Source organism: Monopterus albus, unplaced genomic scaffold (assembly GCF_001952655.1).
Source record: "Monopterus albus unplaced genomic scaffold, M_albus_1.0 scaffold5.1, whole genome shotgun sequence".
Taxonomy (NCBI): domain Eukaryota; kingdom Metazoa; phylum Chordata; class Actinopteri; order Synbranchiformes; family Synbranchidae; genus Monopterus; species Monopterus albus.
The window spans coordinates 931439-956066 of record NW_018127885.1 but is presented as its reverse complement, the minus strand read 5'-3'; the positions used below and the strand labels follow the sequence as shown (position 1 = coordinate 956066).

The 24628-nt window shown below is 38.8% G+C and overlaps 1 protein-coding gene across 8 annotated transcripts in view; it reads right to left on the bottom strand.

The window, feature by feature from the left end:
* Window positions 1-22912, bottom strand: part of shank3a (SH3 and multiple ankyrin repeat domains 3a) — a 166570-nt gene extending 143658 nt beyond the window's left edge. For all 8 annotated transcript variants that reach the window (XR_002275821.1, XR_002275822.1, XM_020611874.1 and 5 more), the window contains exons 1-2: window positions 22814-22912; window positions 22249-22360 (exon numbers count right to left, since the gene is read on the bottom strand). The gene's annotated coding sequence lies outside the window, so the exon portion shown is untranslated. The remainder of the gene's footprint in view (window positions 1-22248; window positions 22361-22813) is intronic.
* Between the last annotated feature and the right edge of the window lie 1716 nt (window positions 22913-24628).

The following is a 24628-nucleotide window of genomic DNA, read 5'->3' as shown; positions in this document are numbered from 1 at the left end:
TGCTTCGTTATCCCCAGGGAGTACCCCGGGAATGGAGGTCCATAATGGGGGGAAAGGAACCGGCTAGCTCCCCTGGTGAACCAGAGCTCCAGCCACCCACGCACCGGTTGAACCTGTGTACCCTGTTATCACCAGGGAGTACCCCGGGAATGGAGCTCTATAGTGGTGGGAAAGGAACCGGCTAGCTCCCCTGGTGGACCAGAGCTCCAGACACCCGCGCACCGGTTGAACCTGTGTACCCATGCTTAAGCCCCCTCCCAGGGCTAAACAATTTAAAACCGCCCGGCCACAAATTGAGTTTCATGCCTCTGATATTGCACTGTGGGAACAGAAATTTTTCTAAGTCCCAATATTGAGTACCAGGACCACATGTCATTAATTTTTCTAAGTCCCAAACAGGCCATGCTGCACTCTGCTTCACCCATGGAGAACCACACATCTCCGGCCCGGCTCTTATCTCCGGTCCTTTTTATTTCGAGTTTTCTGAATTCTGAAGTGACATTTTGATTCTCTATCGCCACCTCATGATAGATTTGTGTTTTGCACCATTGTAGCTATAGTAGAAGTGGTGGCCCTCACAAAGAGGTCACAGAACGTGGGCCACACAAAGGCATAAAGACGTGTGTGTGTGTGTGTGTGTGTTATGTATAGAAATATGAAAGCTGGGAAAAGACACTGAAATCTGCAAATACTATACAGCCCACATATAAGATTGTTTCCACCAACATGCACAGTTTGTTTAGTCTTGGCAGTAAATAAGGAGCCCATACTGAATGACTGAGTAAACACAAAAGATGACACACTATGATCAGTGTGTCGCTAGACAACACCCCCGATTATGCAACAACACAAAATCTTACTGACTGTAGAAAAGCACATCTTAAAAAGGACTTTGTCACTAATTTACGCTGCAAACAAAAAAGAAAAATTAAGTGAGGAAAATGTTACACATGAATAGTGCACTGAGAAAAGTGGAAAGGATGAGGTAAAACTAAGGTGAGCTTCAGCTCTGCGATAAAACCTGGATGAACTGAAAAAGGCTAAACAATAATTATTGCAACAATCTGCATTATTTTAGTTTCCTTGACATTTTCAGAAAGGTTTTGAATAATTGATAAAGCTCGCACATGTTATGACTGTGGGCCCCAATCCCTACTGTGCCATAAAAATCTAACATTTTTCAAATTATTTTAATGATAATAATCTGATCACAAGGAGAATCATTTAAAACCACACACTATCCGTTTTTAGTTCCTGACTCAACACCAACTTGTCCAAATAGACTGGATACAACTTAGTGCCACCCAGATAATCAGCCCAACAATCAAGGTGCCTGTGAGCAAAATAGGTAAACCAACAGCTGCCTACATCTATGGTCCTGCGTTTAATCTACACACAGCCTACACCATAGGCGTTTACAGGAGATTACTACAAAGGAGATAAGAGAGAAGATGTCAGAGGAGATCATTGAACCAGCTGAGGCAGAACGAGGGGGGATTTTCCATGCTTGTCCAGCCACAGAGATATGAACACAGAAATGCAATGCAGCCAATCACAGTTGTTGCAGTCTGCATTGCCATGATGTGTGATTACATTTTTGGAGAGGTTCAGGCTACAGCGTAGGGTACAAAGCTGCTCATTACCTATGTTGTGCCTATGGCATAGATTCAACACAGAACTATAAATCAAGCTTAAAGAGTAACAGATAAACCTCCTAGGCACTTGCCAGGTGAAATTGTGTGGACATGAAAACTAATGTTGAATATATGCATGGTAACTTGCCCTAAATAAAAAAAAAAAAAGTTTAAAAAAAATCATTCATTAGCAAGAGGCCTTTGCTGCAGGATTCTTCAAGTCTCTGTAGATGCATTAGTCAGTCTTACATCAGGCCCTTTTTCCACTGTTTGTCACCTTCACCAATATAAAAAAAAAACAAATAAAGGTGGGAGGGAAACTGTTTTGGTTCCAACTCATCCCCATCACTGTGAGTACTGGGAATGGAAAGGGTAATATGCATTTCCTCACTAAATAATGCTGCTTACTGCAAAGTGTCCTAGACATGTCCTAAATGACATTTGTAAATTACACAATAATGATTTGCTGCATTGCATTCTGTTATGAGACGTAGAAACAAGAGGGCTTTTAGGCACTGAAGGAGTGGCACTGTTGGAAGCGAGCAAAACTACTGTACAATGAAACTGAAAATTCAACAAGCTAACACCACAGTGTCCTTTCAGTATAGGAGTAGCATGCCAGGAGTCCAGTTCAGCAGCCTCGTGTTGGTTGATCCATGTTTGACTCCATTGTACTGCCTGATGTACAGGCAGCATCTGTGTAGCCCTCGATGTAAGCGCAGTGCAGTTGTGCCTACAATGTTCCATTCTTGAATGTTGCATCTTGTTGAACTGATTCTAATTACTTTAGTGGTGGCGAATGCCTTCCCACAAGAAGCACAACTGGACTGATGAATGTGATCAACTTCACATTCATACCCTAGCATACTTGAAACCCTGCAATATTCGTTGTGCTTTCATCACTTGCCTGATGTTGCACAATTAATTTGCATACAAATGGATGCCAGTGACGTGAAGAGGATGTAAAATATTGAATCACAAAAACTGGAAGGAAGTGAATTAAACAATGCAATACGGTGTTGACTGGTGTATAAAAATTGGAATAGTATTTAATGTGAGTCTCTTAGAACTATGCAAACAAGATGTGGCATTTATATGCTTAAGATTTTAAGGCATCATTAAAGGAGATGGCAAAATGGTGCACAAATGATATCAAGATGATCTCTCAAAGTGAAAGTCCTTCAGTGCAGAGTTTGTTCATGGATAGGGCTTCAGTCTCTTGTGAATTGTGTGCCTTTGTTTACCATTGACTCATGACTATTAATACTATTTGATGTGTGTGCTTGCTTCCATTATGCATTTTGCTGAATATCATTTAAAAAAATCTAAATATTTTGTGCACCTTTTATGCTGAATGATGATGTACAAACAGTACTGGTAGTAGCCACTAAAACTTGACTGAAACATCATTACTCTATATAGATTTACAACTACAAAAAAAGTCACAGGCTATCTGCTGTCACTGATACGATACAATAATATGTTAAATCTGATGATGAAATCTGAAACTTGTCTTGTGACAAGGCAGCTCCAATGCAAGACCAAACAATAACAAAAAATAATATTAACAATAATCATAACAACACATTAAGCAATAACAGACAACCACTTGTACAATCCCCACTCATATAATTAACATGGCCTCTGGATACAGATCTTACATAGCCACACCCTGATTTTAATTTAACAATATGAACAAGAGAGATTTTCAGCCTTTTCTTTCTAAAATAAGAAACTAAGTTGCCTGTTGGAGGGCAGAATTTGGCATTCACTATTTAAGACATGAGAAATCGGAGGAGATACTCTTTGCCAAACTGAGCATGCTTTTATTGTGGCCTACCTGGAAGGAGGACTCCAAAGTTTGACCAATGATCTTTGAACAAATATGGGTTTGATAATGTAGCCTAGATTTAAGTTTAACAGACTACTATACCAGGCAATGCTACAGTACAACATTACACTCTGTATGACTTGAAAAATAGAAAAAGAATCTGACTCCAACAGATCTGAGGCTGTGAAGAAAAAAGATACGCTGCTGTACTTTCTTACAAATGACCAGCATTGATCATGACCCCCATTTATATGTAAAAAAAAAAAACATGTCGAATTTCATCACTGTGAATTATTACAGATGGAAGCTGGCTGACTGATGGAAGATCAAAAAATTTCCTCCGTCTTTTTTGTGTTAATAATAAGAAAGTGTTTATCACACATTCAATTAATCAGTCAATTTTATTCTGGTACATATTAGGATCTTCATCATCAGTCAGCAAAGACAGTACAACTGTATCATCTGAGTATTCTATAAGACATTGATTTGGCCCACAAGAACAACAATCTGCGGTATACAATGTAAATAATGAGGGTGAACTACTACAACCTTGAAGCGCTCCAACATTAGTGTTTATAGAGTGGGAAAAAATGCCATTAACCTTAACTGAGTTCTATTTGTAAGAAATGAACTGTACAAGAGTATTAGACTTGGATTAAACCTTAACTAAAGCATCTTAGACAGTAATATCACTATACACATTTACAGCCACAAAAAAAAGTCACAGGCTATTTGCTATTACAGATTCTAATCCCATGTTTAGACATTTGCCGTCCAGATAAGTGGCAACAGCCAAACAAGTTTTATATGTTTAGGTTCACCATCTTTCATTGACTGAAATGCAAATACAAAATTCCATGGTCTATTAACTTTTGGGAGTATTTGCTCTTCTGTCATTGCACACCACCATTACCTGATGGAGTCTCACAGAGCATTTTCACATCTGCTAGCTCCCCTGTGTTGCTCTGTTCCTTTCACATTACATCTCAAATGTCCAGAATGAATTCTCCTTCATTTTACTTTGCATACATTACCAATTAAAACTACACTATCAGTTACAAGTATTCAGTTGCACAAACAAACTCAATTGGAAATGCTAAACACTCAAAACTAAAATGAGAGCTCTCGATAGAACACGAGTTTACCAACCTTTCAATAAATAACCACTCAGCAATACTTTCCAGTGTACCAAGGACAATATATGCTACTCAAACCCCACAGGTTCCAAAAAGAAGGTAAAGAGGCTTAAGTTTCTGTTGTTTGATGGCTAATAACTTTGAACCACATCCCTCCTTTTTTATGCTGATCAGCTCCCCACACACAAATTCATGTGCTGTCAGTGCATCGTGACTGTCGACCAAATGCAGTAATTACAGTACAGCAGAAGGAGCTGAGCAACGGAGAGAAGCAACATATCAAACAACAGGTGTGAAGACTAATTCTCATAGAGCAACAAACCAACAACTATAACTGTCTTCCCTTATGCTTATTAATTTACTCTGACTTTATTAATACAGCCATTGAAGCTGATTTTATAACATATATAACAAGTCTGTGTGTTTAATCAAATTGTAATTTCAATTATGATTTTGGCTTCCATCGATTATGAAATGACAAGACACACTGAGTTAAACAATGGTTGTGCCACATTCATTTTCACAGCGATGGTCTCGTTTTGTCTTGCTATAAATCCAATGTCCCCCTTTCTTTGACTATGTGTGCTTTCACCCCTCCCTAGAAGCCCAAAGTCACTCTCAGCCAGGCCACTGCATGCTTAGTTCAGCCAAAGACACCAGCCCACAAGATAGTTCGCATGCTAGCAAATGTCCATCACCATGTGTCACACAGTTGGGCAGTTTGATTACAACAGTAGCACAGCCAAAAGAGCAAATATTGGCCAATAATTTTGATGAATATTTTTTGCAATAATCAAGCAGCTCTATTGTATATTCTGCAAAAATACTTACTGATTTAATCTCTTACCAGCCTGCCTACACAGGTTTGCCAGTACACATCAATTAAATGTAGTCCATTGATAAAAAGATGAGCACTGAGACACCTAGAGACTAGAAAACTCCTACAGTACATGCTTGTTTTATGTCTGAAAATGCTGAGATTTCACCCTTTGACTCACACATACTTATTTACACACACCTGCACACTTGCTGATGTATTGCCTGTCACATTGCAATGACAATACTGGCAGTGGGCCTAGAGCAGTGGATAGTTTATGATGTTCTGAATAATAGGCACAATTAAAAATAACTTTATTATGAAATGCACCTCTGCGATAGTAGTGATGTAGGCAAAACAACTGTCTGACAACAGAAGGGGGAGAGCACATGTTCTCAGACAGTGTGGGCCAGTGCTGGAGAGTCAGAACATAATGCACAACCACAGATTTACCAGACGGTTAACTGCAACTTGCTGAAATTACAGAGGAAACTGAGCTGACAATAAAGAGACCAACTAGATTACTGAAAGAAGGACATTATGGATGGTTACACAGAGAGAGTAGAGTTGCAGTTTTGCAGCTTCATGATAAAGCATATCAAGAAAACCTACAGAAACCTCTGTAAACATGTTAGTCATGTAATACCCATATTTTTAGAAAAGAATAAATGAGGTTAGCATGGCCAATGGTCAAGCAATTTGTAACATTTTTCATCTCCCAAATGGTACTACAGACTGCCATTATTGCTCATCAGCCTTAAACTGTGGTAAGTCTCTAATGAATATTAGGAAGGCTGGTCATTTAGTGGCTTTTCTGATGGTCAATCACTAATGAATTGTCATTCACTGACTACCCTTTGGCTACATAGTGCCAGATTAACAAAAGAGACTAAGCAGGACTGCTTGCCAGTGGCTGACAGGGGTAGGAATGAGGCTTTTGCAGAAGTGATTTATTCAATAATTAGAGCAAAAATGCATGCTTTTGGAATATACTGAGACATGCATGAGACATATCACGAGTATGCTGATAAGTCTTCATTTTGTTTATGGTCATTTTATCATACACATCAAATAAAAATCTAAGAACCTGTAAACAGGTAAGCACTGTACTCTTCCTAAATGTTTAAGATAAAAATTAATGGAGGTAGAGACCTGCACTGACTATGTGCAGCAATTTAAAAATATGGAGGCTGGGTAAAGGCTACTGTATGTTACTTATATTCCCATTCTTCATACATTTCTAACAATTCCTTATGAATGCAATATGCACTGAAACAGAAAAGCGACATGTTCAAAGCTATGCAGGGGAGGGTTAATCAATAGCCTCTGGAGAGGGGTTGAAGTGTTCATTTCTCTAAGTCTACAGTAATGACCTAATAACTCGATTTCCAGGTCCACAGGGATCTGTGTGCTTTTTGTATTTATACAGTATTTGCATGTATGTGTGTATCTGTGAATGTGTGTGCTTTTGCATGCAGGCAAAATTGCAGTCCTTAAGCCTAATAACCAGTGCAGAAAAATGATTCCCCTCCTACCAAAGGGCAATGAATTAAGAGCTGTTGCAACCAGTGCCTTCTTCTGCTTCACAAAGTACACCCACCACTCAGAACAGGAGACAACCATAGAAAGGTATGACTGTAGATAAAGAGAATGTGTGATGCACAACAAAAACAAAGCATATCTCACTGCACTGTCATACCCACACAGCCTGGATGAGTGCAGCACTAAAACACTGGCTGTGTCAGTGTAGTTGCCCTTGCCACTAAACCAGATGTTTACCACATAAACAGCTGAGCACCTTCAGGGCTGTTATAATGAGGATAGCAGTGTGTGTATGTGTATAACACACAAAAGAGCTGTACAGTGCCACAGATGCACTCCTAGTATAAATATGCATATTGGGAAACATTTACCATGTTTGTGCATTTAAACTCCAGATTAAAACATTAGTCTGAGCATCAGTTACGGAGACATCACGGAAAACATACTGCTGTGTTTGAAAGACAGTCCCTTGGTGCACAATGTGTTCATACTGTTTTCCATTTTTGAATGCGAGTTTGTGTCCCAACTTTATTGGCATGTTGTTCATTAAAATGCCACTCACTAAACCAGTAGAAGATAACGGGATAGCGCCTGCATTTCTGATCCAAAGCAGTCATACCCAGTGCCCCTCCTTCCCATACTCTCTCTCTCTCACACACACACACACACACACACACACACACACACACACACATTAGCATCTGCATACCTCTCTCCTCTGTTTTTCAGCTTGCTCCACCACCTCCCATTTACTTACACACACACCATTTAGTCTACTTTCCACCACCCTATATTCTTTGAAAATTAATATGCAAGTCAGCGTAGTTGTTATGGAAACCTAGCTCCACTAGAGGTTAAAAGCTTGCGTTTCACTATTATCTTACCAGGTTGAGCTAGATGAATAGTGAGTAATGAGTGGCCTTGCCAGTCTTGGAACTAACCTTACACACTTCATAATGTATGCAGATGTGATTCCATCCTTTGGATAATTAACAGACCTCATGTACTATGGGGTGACCTTCCTTGGACTCTGAGAAAATGAATATACAACTGACATTGAATAAAACAAAAAGCCTCATGGATAGACACATGCACAAATGTGTGTAACATGACGTGCATTTTAAGCTTTTTTCCAGATGGACCATAATGATAAAATGTTGGTCTTCAAAGCAGTGATACCGTTAAAGTAAATCAAGTAGGTTCACCTGGTTCATACCTAAACATGTTACCACTAATACAATAAAGTACTGATTCATACAAGAGTTGGCCCTAAATTAAAAAATAATAATAATTTCCATTAAACCGAACAAATAATGCAGTCGCATATAATTTGCATACAGTGCCTTGCGAAAGTATTCGGCCCCCTTGAACTTTGCGACCTTTTGCCACATTTCAGGCTTCAAACATAAAGATATAAAACTGTAATTTTTTGTGAAGAATCAACAAGTGGGACACAATCATGAAGTGGAACGAAATTTATTGGATATTTCAAACTTTTTTAACAAATAAAAAACTGAAAAATTGGGCGTGCAAAATTATTCAGCCCCCTTAAGTTAATACTTTGTAGCGCCACCTTTTGCTGCGATTACAGCTGTAAGTCACTTGGGGTATGTCTCTATCAGTTTTGCACATCAAGAGACTGAAATTTTTGCCCATTCCGCCTTGCAAAACAGCTCGAGCTCAGTGAGGTTGAATGGAGAGCGTTTGTGAACAGCAGTTTTCAGTTCTTCCCACAGATTCTCGATTGGATTCAGGTCTGGACTTTGACTTGGCCATTCTAACACCTGGATATGTGTATTTGTGAACCATTCCATTGTAGATTTTGCTTTATGTTTTGGATCATTGTCTTGTTGGAAGACAAATCTCCGTCCCAGTATCAGGTCTTTTGCAGACTCCATCAGGTTTCCTTCCAAAATGGTCCTGTATTTGGCTCCATCCATCTTCCCATCAATTATAACCATCTTCCCTGTCCCTGCTGAAGAAAAGCAGGCCCAAACCATGATGCTGCCACCACCATGTTTGACAGTGGGGATGGTGTGTTCAGGGTGATGAGCTGTGTTGCTTTTACGCCAAACATAACGTTTTGCATTGTTGCCAAAAAGTTCAATTTTGGTTTCATCTGACCAGAGCACCTTCTTCCACATGTTTGGTGTGTCTCCCAGGTGGCTTGTGGCAAACTTTAAACGACACTTTTTATGGATATCTTTAAGAAATGGCTTTCTTCTTGCCACTCTTCCATAAAGGCCAGATTTGTGCAGTATACGACTGATTGTTGTCCTATGGACAGAGTCTCCCACCTCAGCTGTAGATCTCTGCAGTTCATCCAGAGTGATCATGGGCCTCTTGGCTGCATCTCTGATCAGTCTTCTCCTTGTATGAGCTGAAAGTTTAGAGGGACGGCCAGGTCTTGGTAGATTTGCAGTGGTCTGATACTCCTTCCATTTCAATATTATCGCTTGCACAGTGCTCCTTGGGATGTTTAAAGCTTGGGAAATCTTTTTGTATCCAAATCCGGCTTTAAACTTCTCCACAACAGTATCTCGGACCTGCCTGGTGTGTTCCTTGTTCTTCATGATGCTCTCTGCGCTTTAAACGGACCTCTGAGACTATCACAGTGCAGGTGCATTTATACGGAGACTTGATTACACACAGGTGGATTCTATTTATCATCATTAGTCATTTAGGTCAACATTGGATCATTCAGAGATCCTCACTGAACTTCTGGAGAGAGTTTGCTGCACTGAAAGTAAAGGGGCTGAATAATTTTGCACGCCCAATTTTTCAGTTTTTTATTTGTTAAAAAAGTTTGAAATATCGAATAAATTCCGTTCCACTTCACGATTGTGTCCGACTTGTTGTTGATTCTTCACAAAAAAATGACAGTTTTATATCTTTATGTTTGAAGCCTGAAATGTGGCAAAAGGTTGCAAAGTTCAAGGGAGCCGAATACTTTCACAAGGCACTGTAACAAATTTATAGAGTATTAGATTAATTCAGTGTTTCAAAACAACTCAGATGTAGTGTGTATAGGTATGTAGCTGTTACAGCTAAATGTGCACCTTCAGCTTGCTAAAGGCTTCTGAACAAGCCTGTCTGCCAGATACAGGCAGCTGCAAAAGCTTGTCATTTGGTACTGGGAGGCAAAAACACAGGAATCTCTCTGACTCCCACACACATTCTACACTCAAATACTGTACCTTTAAAACAGACTAACAGCCCCCCCACACACACACACACCGCCCATAGGTGCATGGAAGTACAGTAATTAAAAGGAATAAAAAGTGGAGCATCTCCTTCCTTCTATTCCTCTGTGGTGTCAGTACCTTAGCAGATGTTAATTACCTTTCACTCTTTTAGACTTAAGGGGGCATATATAAAAATAGTTGCATATATAAATAGTTTTTGTAGTCCTTTAATAAACAAGTTACTATACTGAAACTTCATGATGAACCCCGTACTCATAAATAAAAATCAGAATCTTGCTCTGAGAATATCTTCAATGCAAGTTCTCAGTCCCAAATCTGCTAAACTGAATGCAGCAGAAGGAAGCGTTCTATTGATGTAGAAAATGGTCAAGACCCCTTTCTTGCTAAAACCTGCTTGATAGCAGCATTACTTTGTATTTGCATTTTCTTAGCTATGTGGGCATTCCTTTGAATATGAAAATTTAACCTTGAGCCTAATTATGACACACAGAAGTTAGAAAATAAGGAATAAAGTATTTTCTACAATGCCAACTCATAATTACATACAAGGAACAGTCCCAGATTGAGGTGGCAGATTTTGTATAAAAACGTTCTTTAGTGGAATTACTTCTAAGTCTACAAAGGCTTAGAGGGAGAAATACACAGAAAGAGCGACAGGAGGATTAATGATGAGAAACAGAAAAAATAAAGCAGCTGAAAAAGCAGTTGAGCTGGATTTTCCAAAAAACTGGCCACATTTGTCCACTATAATTTGATTAAAAGGTGGGATTTTAAAATGAAGACATTAATTTAGGATAATAAGCTTCCCTTGAGCAAAGAACATTAATGAATATAGGGACAAATTAGATCCTCTGGTAGACAGTACAAACAGCAAATGAACAGATATTACTTCATGGCTTCCGAGTTAATAATTGCCAGTAATACCAATAATTCCATTACATAATATACAAGTCATTTCAGATTACCCAGGTGTAATAGTTTCAGATCAGTTCTATGCTATTCAAGACTGTTACAAAAACTAATTCATCTGGTAAATTGGATATTGGTGTAATCCCAACAGCCTCTTTGGGACAACACAGACCCCCATCGACACTCATGTGCACAGACTAAGTGTTGAGGCAGTCATCTTGTAAACATCCTTTTGCTGATCTCTCATTAATTCAGCCCAGAGGGTGACAAGGAGAGAGAGAGATCAACAAAGAGGGGGAAAGAGAGGAAAAAGAGAGAGAAAGAGATGCATGCATCTGAAATTGAGTCAATCAGACATCAGTTTGAAGGCTGGTCTTACCTCTCTTTTACTAATATGCTAATGCAAATCATTCTAATCTCTACTCTCAAAGGCTGATGTTGGAACAGTCTGCAAGGCAAAGGCTTTACATCTGCAATTTAATTCGTGTGCCCACGTGTCCATGTGACCTGATTGTGTAAGCAAGTGAAGATCTATGGGGCCTAAAGCGGGGGCGGCTGTGGCTCAGGAGGTAGAGCAGGTCATTTCCTAACCGGATGATTAGTGGTTCAATTCCCGGCTTGTCCAGTTGAAGTGTCCTTGAGCAAGACAGTGCCCTTGCTCCCAGTGATAACACCGGCGTGAAAGCGCTTTGAGTGTGCTGCAATGCATAGAAAAGCGCTATACAAGTATAAGACCATTTACCATTTAAAGCCAGCCTTGACTGACTGGTAGAGATATACATCCAAAAACCACAACTACTGCAAAGCTGGCAGTCCTCCCAGAATGACCAGCTTTCACAAACATACAAGCCTCAAAATAACTACACAAAAAAAAGGGTTGTAGTGGCTGCGATGGCACAAGTACCAGATAAACTGAAAGTCTCAACAAACAAGCACTTTTCTACATTATATTTCTTCATATATCTAAACCAAATTTTTTATTTGCCGATTTTATTTTGACAAAAAATAACAAAAAACAGTAAAGCAAACAGGTGGAATTGACTATATTGAAAATGCAAGCCCCCAAAGTACAGACAATGCAAAGGATATTGCATAAAGTCAATCGAATGGCATCAAAGAAGAAAAACATTACACACAGCAGTACAAAAGTGCAAAATTTTACTTCACCAAAAAATATGAAAAGAAGCCTGATGAATGCTGGCAGTACATTGTTTGGTCGAACGAAAGCAAAATAAATTCATATGGATCAAATAATGTTCAGCACATTTGGCACGGACATTGCCAGGACTACAACGGTGACCGCATAGTGCCAACTATGAAACATGGAGGTTGAGGGATATGGCATTTACAGATGGTATACCCAAATACTGAATGAAAAGATGACCGCCAGCCTCAAAAAATTTGCAGGACAGGAATTTTCCAAAGTGACAATGATTCTAAACACACTGCAAAAGTCGTATATGAAATTATAATTACTGCTTTGTGGATGTATGCCTCTGCCAACCAGTCAAATTCACAGGTTTGACACAAAAGTGAGGTCAATGACCTTGACCTTTGACCACCAAAAACTATTCAGTTCATCCTCGAGTCCAAGTGGACATTTGTCCCAAATTTGAAGAGATTCCCTCAAGGTGTTCCTGACACATCGTGTTCATAAGAATCATACAGATAGCACAGAAACATAATAACTCCTGCTGTGGCTATTGCTGGCAAGAAGGCATTAACAAGTGAACTCTGACCTTGCCGAGTACCCAAAGTCCCCTGTTTTTAGAGTGCTTTTTTTTTTTTTTTTTTTTTTTATTACTAATCATTGTTGTCAACATTTTAATGATACTGACCAGAGATGTACACTGAAAAAAAGGACTCACCGGGTCTTTGGATTTACTCAAATTATGCTAGTATATGCACCGCAATTCATTCATATTTCCTCTGTTAACATAATTCAAACAAGTTAACCCCTAAAGAAAATTATGTTGGTTTTACACATTATCATTGTGTGGGACCAATGTACACATTACAATCAAGTAAATCCAACAAATCCTTTTTTTCAGTGTACTCAGTTTTGTTGTATATACAGTATATAGATATATATGGAAAAAAATCTAGAAAATTGTTGGGGCAAAAAGATCTGATTCTGGATTTATAGGACAGTGTGGCGGAGTGATCACACCAATCAGAGCAAACACGGAGACGGATGAACCAGCATAGGAACATCAAACCTCAGCATGTTACTGTGAAACCAGTTGGCCAGACACAAAAAGGAATCATGAGTCTGAGGAAGCAGTTAAGAAGAGATGCCTGAGAAGTGGCAAACCAAGCAAGATGGGATGGAAAGCTGCCCTTACATACTGCTTCCCTAAGAGGTCTGCATAATTGTGATATAATTTGCATGTCCCTCAGGCAGGCAGACAGAAGGAAAGAGAGACAAGTATGCACACAACCATTTAAGCCCTAAATCTAGATGGGGAATTAATCCATTTATCCAATTCTTAACTTAAAACTAATCCTGTAAAACCAACAAAGGAAATAACTGGTTAGCAGTCTATTAAAATACTTGACTATTAGCCTTCCTGCCTTTAATTATTCGCCAGTCTCCAAACTTCTATACTGTAGGCCTTTCCCATCTCATCTGCACTTGCCAACTTCTCAGCTTCATCTTTCCTTGTTCTCTATATTCAGCAACTGAAGTGCCTTTGCATAATTGCTGAATGTAAATGCCAGCTGGAGGTTGGAAGGTGAACAACACTAAGACCTTATGGTGGTATGATGAAGTCAGCAATGTCCTGGTTAATGGCTTGAGCAATGGGCATTATAGTACATGCTGATGTGTTTCAATAGCTTTTCTCTGTTTAAGATGGACAATTCCATTTACAAGTAAGAATCTCGTGATTATGATGAATATGAACCAAATATTATTATAATACTGACTAGTGTTTCTATTATTGTATCCACTCCATTTCAATCAGTGAAGCTACGCTAAATAACAAGCACCTTTCTGTATAATGCAGTACAAACTATATCTTTCTATATGATCATTAAGTGGAGTCAACACCTCTGAAACAGTTTGAACATAAACAGCATTATCACTTTCATGGAGAGGATTTATCACAATTGTCCTGTTAGACCACAACACATCACATTAAGTAGGTGTAACTAATAAACTGTATAAATACAGTATAAATGAATGTTACCAACTGCGAGTAACATGTTACAAGCATATTCAAAATACAGCCAAATTAAAAAATAATTTAGTGCACAAAATTAAATCATATTTAATTACATTCATTCTTAAAAGTACCATGGGTGTAAATATGTACTGTGGGTGGTTAAGTAATTCTTTGTTCACTTCAGTACAGCTGATGAAAATGTACTTACTGTGCATGGGATTCATAAAATTTCTCAAAAATTGCACAAGAGATAAAGACGTAACTATTGTGTGTACATTATTTCCCATGACAGTGTAGATTAATGCATTCTAAGCATGTTAATGACCCATCCTGCCTTATTTTCACCATTTAGTCTGCCTTGGGAGGAAGTAAACGGTGTTGCCTCAGGTAACGCACCTCATCAACAAGAGCATTCCATGTTTACATTCATCTCTACAAACCAATACTCTGGCCTGTGGCTGTCAGCCGCTAAAAAAGAGCAAAGACATGCCTGAGCTAGTAAACCTGATTAAAAAGATTGTGCTCTCTTTAAATGTTAAGTCAAAATCAGCAAGACACACATTTTCCTTAGAAACTCAAAATCAGATAAAACATTTTTCATACTGATGAAATAACACATCAAGCAGTATGCAAAAATTAAGTAGCATGTCACCACTGCAGATTTATTGCTGTCACAGATTATCAAATATGTATGTTGATATGAACTTTCATGATCAAAGTAATAAATGGGAAGTTCCTGTTGCACATAGGACAAGCAGACTTGGTGAGATGCACACCGCATTTGCTTCTTCATGCCTCACTAATGTAGCAATACATCAGCACAGAGAACACAGCTGGTGTTATGGAGCTATTGGGAACAGTTCAGGTTTCATCAAAGCTGGACTGGTAATCTGGCATTTCGGGCATTTTCTTGGTGGGCCAATACAGTTTCATTTATATACACTGAGTGTGTGTATTTATTTATTTAGTAATGGCCAACAACTGGCACATAAGTAGAATCTGGAGTCAGTTATGCTAAAGGAAGTTAGGTGCATGTTGTTGCCTGTTGCTTCATTGGTTGGATGCTATAAGAGTTCAGGTCTATCGTGTTTCCTTTTTAAGAAAATGTTTGTACTGCCCAAATAACATTTTTAGCACTTTGCTCATCTGTTCTACTTTAAATCTTCTTACATCATCACTTTGTGCCATCTCTCCTTGGACTTAGTGGCCTCAATTTCTTCTTTATTAGCAGTGCCCCCCTCTTCAAAAGTTTAATATTCACCAAGAAGGTTAAATGAAATGTTAAATGTATCCATTTATAGTGTGTCTTTCTTCCTTCAAAAGGTTGTCGTTAAATAGCCAGCTCATCCGCTTGGTGCTGATGCTTCAGTGCCGTTGCTATGGTTACCTACAGTCAAATACAGATGCATTGATTTAGAATGGCACACAGATGCCTGTATAGGTGTGCGGTTAAGCCATGCGTTCCTCAAAGTTAATCCACATCTTCCAACTAGTCCAAATCCAGAATCAGTGGTATAAATGGTATAGATCTGGTTAAACATTTCTGGTAAAAACTAAAGCTGGTATGTGTGTTGTTTAAGGGAGGGGGACAAAATAAAAAAAAGCAGAGTGCTCAGTTGTGCTGTTGTTAACATCACGTCTGTAGCAGTGGAGAACAGCAGCTCTGCTGCAGAGTTCAAATCAAACACAGCCACCATTATCCAAGGCACTGTACAGCCACAGGTCTGCAGAATAAATCCATGGTAAAAACTACTTATCTGCTTTGTCCCACCAGAGTTGACTGAAGTTTTGCCCTGCAGTCTGTGTTGCAGAGCTGCTCTCATTAGTTAACACCAGAGTTCAGTGATCTCCTGTGTTAAAGTTAGACTGCTGGTGATGGACTACAAAGTATTCACACAGTTCTCCACACCCATCTTTGAAAGCTCATTATCAAGTCATTAAAATGTGTTTAAATGATTTTCTTTTCTGAACATGAACTAACATTACAAAACAACTTTTGTATGTGCATGGTGTCCATGTGCTGCACCATGACTGCATGGTCATTTTGCTCCATCACCATTATTACAAAAATATGTTTTTTTGTGCATCAATTCAGAATCGTAAAAGATATGAATTGTGATTATTAGGGCAGAGACACACCAAGCCAACATGAAAGTAGCAGTAGTGACATAGGCCAACTGTTGCATTGCCTCCCATCGCCTTTATCTGGGCCACCCGGGTCGAAAAAGTGGTACTTTAACACTGCACAGATTATAGCCAACGGTCAACTAGCACATACATTCTGTGCCTGTGTGAGAGAAATACTCCCTCTACCAGCAGGTTGCGGTATCCATGTTCTCTGCCCTTGGTCTTTTTGTTGTTGAAGAAGAAAGGAAGTTGTGTAGGCAAAAAACAAGGAGAGACCACAATATATGGGTGAAATCATAGTTAGTACAGCAACAGACAGAAGGGGATTTCTTGAACATTTCTCTTCTCTTGCACTGATTCGTTTAGCTGAACAGCTAATCAAACTGGTCTTACTCATCAACAAGGCCCAGCGCCAATTCAACATGCCAAATTGGCCAAAAAGCTGCCGACAAGGTCTTACTAGTGCCAATGGTGCTGGACATGCCGCAAAAATGACAGCAACAGATGCACACCGACGGCCAACCGTCACAGGCCTTATGTGAATCAAATGTTATTCACCCACCCCTAACCCCCATATATAAAATTCACTTGAGACTAAAAGAAACAAATATATATCAGTAACTGCTCCAGTATTTTGTTTAGACAGTGTAAAACCCTTATTTTTTTCCTTCTGCTTGCAGAAGAAATAATTATGATCCTAACAACTTTTATTTTCCATCTCACTAGCTTCCACCCAGAAAATAAATAAGCAACATGAAAACAGACTTGGGGGGAGAGAAATGAAGTTATGCACATTTAATAGATGATAGCATCCTCATGACAATCACTGTCATTTTGTAGCCAGTCATTTAAACCAAATAACACTTAAATGTTTTCATCATTCATCATCTTTAATCCTTAAAACACTTATATCCATGCTGATTTTCCTTGTGGATATGGAGACCTGACATTCATGCAAAATTTTAATATATTACTGTCATGTTTATACCAACTGGAAAAGGTGTCCAACCTTTTCTCAAAGCTGTCACGCTCAAATCAGATATTTTGAGGCGTTAGTGTAGGGTGCTGCTATATTATATAGCTTGTTTAGGTTTTGAAACCATATTGTTAAAAACAATTAGAAAACGCAGTGAGAACATCTGGTATGTGACAATCAGCAGAACAAGTATAGAAGCTGTGGGTTTGACAAGAAGCAGGGCTATATTCATCTGAGCAACACTGTGAAGCGTGAATGAGCTGCACTTGCCAGTAAGTCCAATAGTCAATGATCAGCACTGTCTCCCACCATTCTCCTCTCCTGCTGTTGTGTCCCCATCGATTAAATTATATGGCTTTCTTAACACATATACTCTACCCTGCACTACTTCGCACTGAAACTATTTATTTTATTATCGTGATTTTATTCTGCCTATGTAAAGTACTTTGGTCAACTGGATGTTGTTTTTAAAAGGGCTATATAAATAAATTTCATTTGATTCTATTCCACCATGTCATGTCATCTGTCATGCAACATTTTCAGAGATGTTGTGAATACTACTATATGCACAACTAACTGTACACTGTACACTGTAGCCACATTTCAGTAAAGACAGATAGCACACTGGCAGTACAATGCACTGATACAAACATCTAATCACAACACCAAAATTTACCTTCTTTAGATACACATACCATGAACTGTGTCCAGTCTGGCTTTCTGAATCAACAGGCAGGGAACTCAGATCTGCTCAGAGTAAATAAACTGAAAACCCAATTCTTTCCATGTGTACAGTCTATAGTGAGAATGCAGGATCTGGAGGTAAAAGGATCATGGCTGTCCATCTGGACTCATTCCAACACATACCAGACGCTATAAATAATACCTCAAAAGCTAATACAGCCGATTTACTAATTCCGTCCCTACTACAATGAAGATGGTTGCTCATGCAACCAAAGGAAAACAAATGGATATGACTTGTAAAAGGGAATTTTGAAATATATAAAACCATTTTGTTAAATGTTTTGAGGAAAATCACAACAACTATACTCTTTTTGGAGTACTCCATCTATTTTAATCTAAAACTTAGTATTTCCAAGTGATTCAACAGTGACTCAGTTATGTTTCAAAGCTTTTATATTTGCTGACTGATACGATGAGAGGGGACCACTTTCCTAAAAAGTGTGCTCAGGCCACAGGAAGGTTGTGACACTCTCATCAAAAGGTTTTGTATGGTCTGATGTACAAAAATTCTAACATTATGTTAAAATACAGTGAATTCAAATCTACAAGGTTAGGACTAAGGTTTGAAATGTATGAGATTTTCACTGTATGATAACTGCTCAGAAAATATCCCGGTTACATTGTATCACATAATTGCTATTATTACCAGCTAAAATGACTCTCAGAAAAATGAAAAAGGGTCTTTTTATTGAAAGTGACTGTGCCAGTTGATTGAGCTGGATTGCAGCACTGGATTGACCCTGAAGAATAAACAAAGTTAGAAAGATAATTAAAAACCGCATATAACATGTTATATAACTAAAGTTTGTTAGTTTGCATGTTGGCAACAGTAGTAGAGAAAGTTGTAGTTGGTTGAGCTGGAGCTCCGCTGAACTATTTGGTATCCAAGTGCAACTAGTGATTATTTTCATTACAGATTAACCTGCTAATTATTTTTTCCATCAATCGACTGACTGGCTTGTAAAATTTATGTCAATAGTGAGACATGGCGTCACACTGCTCTATACGATTATCAAAACAGTTAACTTATTGTAGGTGCACGATAGCGCAGCCAGACCTGTTTGTGTCTTCTCTCTCTCTCTCACACTCACACACACACACACACACACACACATTTTTGTGGACCGGGTTTGTGTATGTTCCTGAGGTCAGTGCAAGTTCTATTGCAAGTCAGAAATTAGTGAAGGAACAGACAAAGTGGAAAATTATTTCAAAGGTGCATTTTATAACCAAACGTTTATTGTTTGGGATTAAAGTTATAAATAGGACGCATACTTTGACTTGTATAAAGGGATGGTGCTTGGTTTTTACATATCCAAAGTAATCCCGTGCTGCCAACTTCTTTTTTGGTGGATGAAGTTTGGCGATGTCAGCCTCCTTTTCCCTGCCCGCTGCATGTGGCGCCCGTTGCAAAGTCTGACAGGCAGTCGGAGAAGAAAGGTGCACACATATTGCGTTTTTTTCATCAACACCGGTAATAAGAAAAAATGCATGGTATGATAACTGTCAATTTTCATACTACAGTATACATGAAACAGGTATGACGCTGCAACCCCAGCTTGGACTGAACAAGGGATTATTAAGCATTCTGTTGCTATAAAGCCACATCCTTTTCTTTTGTAAGTCATGGTTCTGCAGGTAAAGCAGCTGTCAGAAACATTGCAATCTATTCGACACTCCAGCATCGCTCTGCATAGCAAGTGAGCCACAGAGAAGCAGAAACAAATAAATAGCCACCAGCCGCCGGATCCATACTGACAGCAAGTGTCAGCAAGTGATGCAAGTAGACCCGCACCAGTTTAAACATGTCTATCTCTTTCTATTTTAGGGACTTTTTCAGTGTTTTTGGTATTTAGCCTTTACTGAAGAGTGGCAAGAGGCTGTCAAATTCTTGTCTGAACCTTCCAACTACAACAGTTCCACTTTATTGCATTATTAAGTACTCTGTGAAACTACAAAGTATTACCAGAAGCCCTTAAAAGAAGCTATGAGGCATGACATATTTTCTTGCATCATAGCTTATTAACTGAAGAGTTATTCAGATGCCAAACCTACAAGACGGTTTTTGATTCATAGCTTGTATAAAATAAATGTGCACTGAGCAGCTGTATTTCACTGCAAAATATAAATATTTGCTCATCATCAAGCAGACGATCAGTAGTAAAGGCCAAAATACTTGATTGTGACATCTACAATCTGGGGAACAATGAAAATAAAATTATAATTTGTTTCAGGAAAATGTTTCTTTTGCTTATCGCCTAAAAGTGCACCTCTGAGTGCCAACTTTCTGAATTTGAATCCTTCTCCCCTAATACTACTGAGACAGCTTGTCAATTTTTGCAAATTAAAAAAACAAATGCCAAAATGTGGAATGATAAACAATGTATAGGACTTCTCAGTTACAACATGAATGAGAACTGAAGAGTGATTTTTTTAAAACTGTTGCACAAAAACAGTTTAGTTAGTTAAGCATAAAAACAGAGCTGTTTGATTTATTTTCAGCACAGAAGATGGTCACCAATTGTGACAATTTTCAGTTACAGAGGTAGCAAAGAAAGAACAAATTACCTTGACTAGCAATAGCAAACACTGCCAAACTCAGAAGTAAAAAGTAAGAAAATCTGATGTATTCAATAAAAAATGAAAGGATAAAAATGCAGGTTAATTGTTCAGAGCAAGGAATCTCTGAACAATTAGCGGGAAAGGGCTGAAGGCAGCTAAAGCCTAAAGTAAAGTGAATATCAGCACTGCCTTCATAGGATGAAAAATGCAAGAACTCAAAAAATAAGATTCTTTTGGACCATCAGAAGCACAGGTTTATATTTATATCTTCATATTTTAAATGTTTTGTGAAATTTTTCCTTTTACAAACTGACAGTCTAAGAACAGCCTATAGGGCATGTCTTACTCAGACTGATACAAAATGTGTGACTTGTGAATTTAGGCTGTGTAAAAAAAAAAAATTAAAAAAATAAACGGACTTGACCTTGATTATTTTTTCATGTTTGTTTAAAAAAAATATGTTTCTCCAGAAAACAAAGAGCTGTCCTAACAATGCAACAAAAAATATTCAGTCCTGCGGAGGCAGTAAGGGGTACATTTCAGTGAACACTTGCATGGAAGGGAACAAATTCCCACCATGACCATACAGTATTTTCTGTTGAGCTGAAATGTATATACACTGTAGAAATCTGTAAGCTTTCAGAAGCATGTCCTGCTCATGTTTACAATGTTTGCATCAACAAATGTCACAGTGTCCATACAAATGAGAAACCGAAAAGGTCAAAAGGCTCTCCTTTTACCAGCAACATGCATGCCTTGCCTCAGTGTCATCTCCAACACCAGACATCTGACTGAAATCAAATTAAGCGCTAAGCAAAAAACAGCCCCCCCCAAGTCCTTTAGGTCAGTCACCTGTTTTGAGGTCTGTGTGAGAAGACAAAACAGAAGAGAGACAATGAGAGAGAGGGGGGAATACTGCTGTGAGAGGCACTTGATCTGCAGTGCTGCCAGAGTCTTTGGTGTCTGTATGTCAAATGCCAGTGCACTCCATAGGAATACTATAACGAGGGCTGTGCACAGACAGAATGCTAAATGAGACATCAAACACAGGAGAGCTCAGAAACACAGGGTACACCACTGAGTCACTTAATAACACATACTGTAGATGGAAATACTACCCACATTGTACTTCAGTACTTTAAATCATCTGGCTTGTGAAAACACATAGGGTGACACAAGACATAACATCTGAATAATATGACATGGGGAATTTTCTGCAGTAGTCCTGTAATGATATTTAGCTAGTACATGTGGCTTTCAGTCATAAACACTGTCCAAAGATCCAAACTCTCCAAGCACACATTTTGTTGCTATGCTCAAAAGCGAACCACATTGCATTTATCAATAAAAATTTAACACTGACATTACTTCTATACATACCAACAAAAAACAGACAACTTGTGACTAAAGGTTGGCAAAAACTTGCAGCTGCACCCATGATGTGCAAACTCCTCATATCATTTACCAGAATTTGCATACAAAATAATCAGTATAGCCAATATAAGAAATCTACACAATGTTGTGGACTGAGATTTGAAGAAAAGTTATTCAAAAAGGCTGCTCAGTCATCATTAACTGAAACCTGCTGACTACTCACTCTTTGAGGAGAACAGGCTTGTAACCCCGGTGGACTTCATGACGTCAGCAGCTGATTTGCATAGATGCATCCACAAAGCAATGCAGCTAAAAGATCTGAGGTAATCTTGACCCTACAGAGTGAACAGAAATAGTTATCATTAAACTCAGCAGGGTGTTTATATCAGTCGAAGAATAAGTTTGTATTCTTCTCTCACTGTGACGTCATACACAAAAAGCTCAGGTGCGACTAATTAAATTGTCTGTTGCCAGTTGACTACATCTTAAGATCATTAGATGCCACTTTTTTACATTAAGTTAATGTTAGCTACTTGTTTACAAGTTGAAATAGCTTAATAAACCTTTTTTAAAACCTCTGGGCAATTACAAAATGCATGAATGTGTTAAACCCCCAGGATTTAAGGCTGTTAAACGTTTCCGTTCTTAACTGACAGTAATTAACGATTCTATAGGAGAACTAATGTTTTCCAACTTTCTCGAACAAATTTTAAAAATCCTAACAATTTATTATGTTAACACAGTAACATCAGCATGTCTGTGAACGTTCAAACAAACAACAGCTTTACCTGGAAAAGCATTTGGAAGTATCCAGCAACACCCGTCAAATACTCCTCCATGAATGAGTTGAATCTGCTAGTTAGCTAACAGTACTGCTCAACAGACTGCCTCCAAAATAAAATAAAAAAACTAGAACATTTTCACTGAAACCATGTATCTAGAAATTAGGTGACACCTTTATTTTGAAAACCCACTTAGAGGCCGCACACAACACAGCCAAAAGTGTGTGTGAAAACACCTGACAATAGCCTATATGTTTGTGTATATTTTAACTGAATAAAAACACCAAATGAAGGGACAACAGACACAAGACTGAGTCGTTTTGATGGTCTGGGCAAATACATCGAATAAATAAATATAAATTGTTTGATAAAGACAGTAATATTTTAACCATCAATGTGCTTCACACATTGAGGTAACAGTTTTGCAAAGGTCCTTCCTCCCCCGTGTACAAAGTGAGCTGATAAAAGAAATAGGTTTGATCTGCACAGAGACATGATTTCAACGCCATCAAAAGCCTATGAACACTTGGAAAAATAACTCTGGGCTCTGCATTATCATTCAACATCAATGGCTGATTTCACTGATGCTTGTGTGAACAAATACAAAACACGTACAAAAGTCAAAGCACATACAAAATACCCAGATGAACAAAGAAGAGCACACTTTGGAGATTATATCAGCTATGTATATGTTTGTATTCAATGTCCAAGTAGCACAAAAAACAAACAAAAAAAACACAACCTTTCATATGAACTTTCTCAGTCAGTCTACGTCCTCTCATCATACATGAAGTGAATAAATTATAAAGCAATGCGCACTAAGCGCCCCGAAGGTGTGATGTCGTTCCCTTACTTCCTGCCTACCAGAGCAGAACCATGAGCACAACTGACCTTGACAAAGATGATGTAGATAAGGGTTATTGGAGGGTCATAAACTTGACTCTGCTATTGATTATAATTCACCTTGGGTCTGAAGGGAGCTTATTAAAGTGGGCCATAAGAGAATATGGTGCCATAAACACTACACATAATGCATCCTCAAATGGCCCATAGCTACTGAAATGACTGAAGTGCATACATTAACTTACCATACCTCTACCACTCAGTTAAATTCCATAAGGCAGCAGAGGAAAGAGCTTGTCTCTCTAAGTTTAGCTGCTAACCAGTGGGTTGTATATGGAGACAGATGGCTATGTGGGCCCACTGTTAGCCTTGGCAGCAGGTCCTCAACAATAGACCTGTGATGTGGCAAACTGGTGTTCAGCTGCCTGCTCACACACATGGGACTACTATCACAAACACAGATACAAACCATGCTCTGTGCTGCCTTGGCAGGAGCGATTGCCTGGGAAGCCCACAGCCCATCTCCACCACACCCCTCTGCTCCCTTTCCCCCTTCTCCTTGGTCCTCTCTCTTTCTGTGTGCATTTCTCAAGATCTCTGCTGGACTACTGCCCAGCAAGCTTTGGAAAAGCCTTTCACACCAATAGTAAAAGAGAGAAAAGTAATGGCAAAAGTGTGAGGAGAAGGTTAAGTGATGGCAAAGAGCAAGTCCTGAGAAGGGAGATGATGCTGTAAATAAATGAAAACAGAGTGTGTAGAGCTACATGGGTGAAGTACAAATATAGGACTACATCAAAACATTGTAAATCACTGAATTAATAACATGCAACAGCTTAGTTAAGATGAGTTGAGAAAGAGGGGTCATAACATGCAGCAACGATCCTCAGCCATAATCAGACCACGGGTGTTGCAGTTACAGCATGTGGCATGTCCTGTAACTACTCGGCTACTGGGATGCCCCAGTGACCCCATCTTCAT